This window comes from Etheostoma spectabile, unplaced genomic scaffold, assembly GCF_008692095.1.
Source record: "Etheostoma spectabile isolate EspeVRDwgs_2016 unplaced genomic scaffold, UIUC_Espe_1.0 scaffold00010888, whole genome shotgun sequence".
Lineage (NCBI taxonomy): Eukaryota > Metazoa > Chordata > Actinopteri > Perciformes > Percidae > Etheostoma > Etheostoma spectabile.
In genome coordinates, this window is record NW_022603875.1 from 11,193 (window position 1) to 15,869 (window position 4,677).

At 44.0% G+C, this 4,677-nt stretch overlaps 1 long non-coding RNA gene across 1 annotated transcript; it reads left to right on the forward strand.

Annotated features, from left to right (window-relative positions):
- Window positions 1–1,167: 1,167 nt before the first annotated feature.
- On the forward strand, window positions 1,168–2,403 carry LOC116679365 (uncharacterized). The gene is made up of 3 exons (XR_004329491.1): window positions 1,168–1,224; window positions 1,388–1,481; window positions 2,328–2,403. It is a non-coding gene; the product is annotated as an uncharacterized LOC116679365 (long non-coding RNA).
- The last annotated feature ends 2,274 nt before the right edge of the window (window positions 2,404–4,677 follow it).

Consider the following 4,677-nt stretch of genomic DNA (forward strand, 5'->3'; position numbering starts at 1 on the left):
GTGGTGTTGGTCTGGTGTTGATGGTCTGGTGGTGTTGGTCTGGTGTTGTTGGTCTGGTGTTGATAGTCTGGTGTTGATAGTCTGGTGTTGATGGTCTGGTGGTGTTGGTCTGGTGTTGATGGTCTGGTGTTGATGGTCTGGTGGTGTTGGTCTGGTGTTGATGGTCTGGTGGTGTTGGTCTGGTGTTGATGGTCTGGTGTTGTTGGTCTGGTGTTGATAGTCTGGTGTTGATGGTCTGGTGTTGATGGTCTGGTGGTGTTGGTCTGGTGTTGTTGGTCTGGTGTTGATAGTCTGGTGTTGATAGTCTGGTGTTGATAGTCTGGTGTTGATGGTCTGGTGTTGATGGTCTGGTGGTGTTGGTCTGGTGTTGTTGGTCTGGTGTTGATAGTCTGGTGTTGATGGTCTGGTGTTGATGGTCTGGTGTTGATGGTCTGGTGTTGATGGTCTGGTGTTGATGGTCTGGTGTTGATGGTCTGGTGTTGATAGTCTGGTGTTGATGGTCTGGTGTTGATGGTCTGGTGTTGATGGTCTGGTGTTGATGGTCTGGTGTTGATGATCTGGTGTTGATGGTCTGGTGTTGATGGTCTGGTGTTGATGGTTAGGGTTAGGTTGTCCTGTGTTCCCCCTTTTGTGGCCTTTTAATTCTTCCTGTATTTTTGTGGACTAAATAGTCTTTCGACATAAAAACACATTGAAGGGAAACATTTGGCGTGAAACTGCTGCTGGCTGCAGTCTCCTCTTCATCACCACCTTAGATGATGAGGAGTATTTAACTAGGTGTAGTTAACTGGGGAGTTAGACTTTATCTTTGCAGCTCTGCTCTGAATCTACAGTACAACAAGATACCTTATATTTCTACTAGAACATATTTTTTAATTGGGATTATCTTTGAGGTTTTGTTTTGGAGACAGTGTGTTTGAGATTCTCCATATTTGAGTAATATGTTGATTATTAGTCTAAACTGCGTCTCAGGTGATCAGTAAAGGTTTTATCTGAAGAGAACTCCTCCATTACTCCCCCTCCATTAGACTGATGATTTGAAGTCAAACAGTTTCTGAGAAACATTAAAATCTTAAAAAAGACTTCACTGCCGTCTATAAGGTCCTCTGTCTCTGAGACAGTTTCTGGTAAATCATGTGACCCCAGAGTCTCCTCCCCTGTTCGAAGGTATATTACCTGTTCTCTCTCTCTCTGTCCCCTCAGCATCACAGACCAACAGCACAGGTAAGAACACTTTGGAACTGGAAATACTTTGAATGATACTTCCTATACTACTACTACTAATAATACCAGGAGATACACCACGTATAAATGCATGAGGAAAATGTATTTGCCATAACTAATACCTGAACATACTACATTACATTGATTATTTCCTTTCTTCCAGACAGTGTCCGTAGTCACCCCGTCATCGAGCTTCAGGACCTCCAGATACATTCACTGATCCTCTTCCTGGGTGGACCAGGACTTTAACAACACAGGTATGGATCACAGGTTGGATGTTCTTCTGCTGAATCAGTCTTTGTAACATCAGCTGCTGCTCTGCTCCTGAGATCAACTGATTGTATTATTATTAATTTTGTTTGATCGATGGCATTAATGTGAAATGTGAACAGCTCTACCTGTGCTGGACCCTCCAGTCGGTCCAGGGTTGTTGTTGGTCGAACATTTAAGGGGTCTGTCGTTCATAATTATTTTCTAATTTAACAAAGCTATAATCTCTAAAATCTGCCAATATATTGTCTAATATATAACAGTGTGCTTGGTTGTCTGTAGAGTGTCTCTGGTGCTGTTTATGTCTAATATCTTTCTACTAGATTGCTCTTGTGTTGTTCTTTTACATAACTAAGATTATAGAGGTGTCAAAAATAATGTAACTTATTACCTTACTTGTCATTTAGCTGACACTTTTATCCAAAGCCACTTACAATTGCTATGTATGTCAGAGGTTGCACGCCTCTGGAGCAACTAGGGGTTTAGTGCCTTGCTCAGGGACATATTGGTTGATGTAGGGCAGTGGGACTCGAACCGTGGCATCTGATGTAATTTTGCCCAGAGGCGCTATGTCAGGAGTGAGGATTGTCTCGGACACGCAGCAGCTGACTTGTTACCAACTTAAATGTTTATAAAGTACACATCAGAGACATGAGCACAGTCCAAAAACTGTCCCTTCTACTCCCGCCACTCATTACCAATCACCTCCACAGTCCCACCTGGACAGGTGATCGGCCAAATAGGCAGAGCAGAGACATTTCTAGTCACAAGTCACCCGAGACACCCGAGTGTGTGTGTGTGTATTCTGATGGTGTGTATCTTCCTGTCTCCAGTCTGATATAAAATCATCTTCTTCATCTCTCTGAAGAGGAGATCTCAACACGTCAGGAGGACCAGGAGACCTGAAGATGGACGTGGTTCTGAGAGGAGAGAAGCACCACATCTCTCCTTATCAGTTTGAGTTAATGAAGAAAATTCAGATAAGAAATTTGCAGGAGACAACAGGTGAAGTCAGAAGAACACGATATGTTGCTGGAGGCGTAGGAGCAGCAATAGCAATAGTCCTGGTCCTGGCATCTCTGGTCTCTTGGTGGGCTAGTTTAGCAGTAGGAGTGTTAGCAGTCGTAGCAGGAGGAGCTTCAAAAAGTGAAGTAGGAGCAGCAGTAGGAGCAGTCCTGCTCCTTGTATGTCTGTTCACTTCTAATTTAGCAGTACTAGGAGTAGCTGCAGTAGTTGCAGGAGGAGTTGCAGGAAGAGTTATAGTAGGAGTATCTGCAGTAGAAGAAGAAGTAGTAGGAGGAGCAGTAGCAGGGGGAGTAGGAGCTGTAACGGGACTTGGACTCATGGTCCTTGTACCTCCGGGCACTGGGGGGGTAACTTTAGCAGCAGCAGCAGCAGCAGCAGTAGCAGGAGGAGCTGTATTAGGAAGGTTAGCAGCCATGTAGTAATGTAGCAGCGCCACAAGATGGCAGCCATGCCCATGTTTCACAATAAAAGCCTGGATAGAACCCTGCACATGTTTCACAATAAAAGCCTGGATAGAACCCTGCACATGTTTCACAATAAAAGCCTGGATAGAACCCTGCACATGTTTCACAATAAAAGCCCGGATAGAACCTTGCACATGTTTCACAATAAAAGCCCGGATAGAAAGTAAAGGATTCTGTGTGTGTTTATGTAAGCTGGATATTATTGTATGGTTATCTCTTTATCTGGTTAATAGAGAAAATAGTGTAGTCTGTAGGAGAAGATGTGTAGTCTGTAGGAGAGGATGTGTAGTCTGTAGGAGAGGATGTGTAGTCTGTAGGAGAGGATGTGTAGTCTGAAGGAGAGGATGTGTAGTCTGTAGGAGAGGATGTGTAGTCTGTAGGAGAGGATGTGTAGTCTGTAGGAGAGGATGTGTAGTCTGTAGGAGAGGATGTGTAGTCTGTAGGAGAGGATGTGTAGTCTGTAGGAGAGGATGTGTAGTCTGTAGGAGAGGATGTGCAGTCTGTAGGAGATGATGTGTAGTCTGTAGGAGAGGATGTGTAGTCTGTAGGAGAGGATGTGTAGTCTGTAGGAGAGGATGTGTAGTCTGTAGGAGATGATGTGTAGTCTGTAGGAGATGATGTGCAGTCTGTAGGAGAGGATGTGTAGTCTGTAGGAGAGGATGTGTAGTCTGTAGGAGAGTAGTCTGTAGGAGAGGATGTGTAGTCTGTAGGAGAGGATGTGTAGTCTGTAGGAGAGGATGTGCAGTCTGTAGGAGATGATGTGTAGTCTGTAGGAGAGGATGTGCAGTCTGTAGGAGAGGATGTGTAGTCTGTAGGAGATGATGTGCAGTCTGTAGGAGAGGATGTGTAGTCTGTAGGAGAGGATGTGCAGTCTGTAGGAGAGGATGTGCAGTCTGTAGGAGAGGATGTGTAGTCTGTAGGAGAGGATGTGTAGTCTGTAGGAGAGGATGTGTAGTCTGTAGGAGAGGATGTGTAGTCTGTAGGAGAGGATGTGCAGTCTGTAGGAGAGGATGTGCAGTCTGTAGGAGAGGATGTGTAGTCTGTAGGAGAGGATGTGTAGTCTGTAGGAGAGGATGTGTAGTCTGTAGGAGAGGATGTGTAGTCTGTAGGAGAGGATGTGTAGTCTGTAGGAGATGATGTGTAGTCTGTAGGAGATGATGTGTAGTCTGTAGGAGAGGATGTGTAGTCTGTAGGAGAGGATGTGTAGTCTGTAGGAGATGATGTGCAGTCTGTAGGAGAGGATGTGTAGTCTGTAGGAGAGGATGTGTAGTCTGTAGGAGAGGATGTGTAGTCTGTAGGAGAGGATGTGTAGTCTGTAGGAGAGGATGTGTAGTCTGTAGGAGAGGATGTGTAGTCTGTAGGAGAGGATGTGTAGTCTGTAGGAGAGGATGTGTAGTCTGTAGGAGAGTCTCTGCCTTTAACCCTTGTGTTCTTCCCACTGACCTTCAACATTTTGTTTTTTTTTAATGTTTTGGTCTTTTTCAACATTTTTATCATTTTTTTTATTTCTGACTTTGTGTTTTTTTCCCCCACGTTTTTTAACCTTTTTTCCAAAATTTTTGTCATTCTTTATAACGTTCTTTCATCTTTTTTATTGTTGTATTTTTTAGCAGGGTTAACCAATATTGCCCCCCCGCCCTTATGTGATTTGGATATTGTATAATAGTCCATACCTTGATTTTAATATAATTGT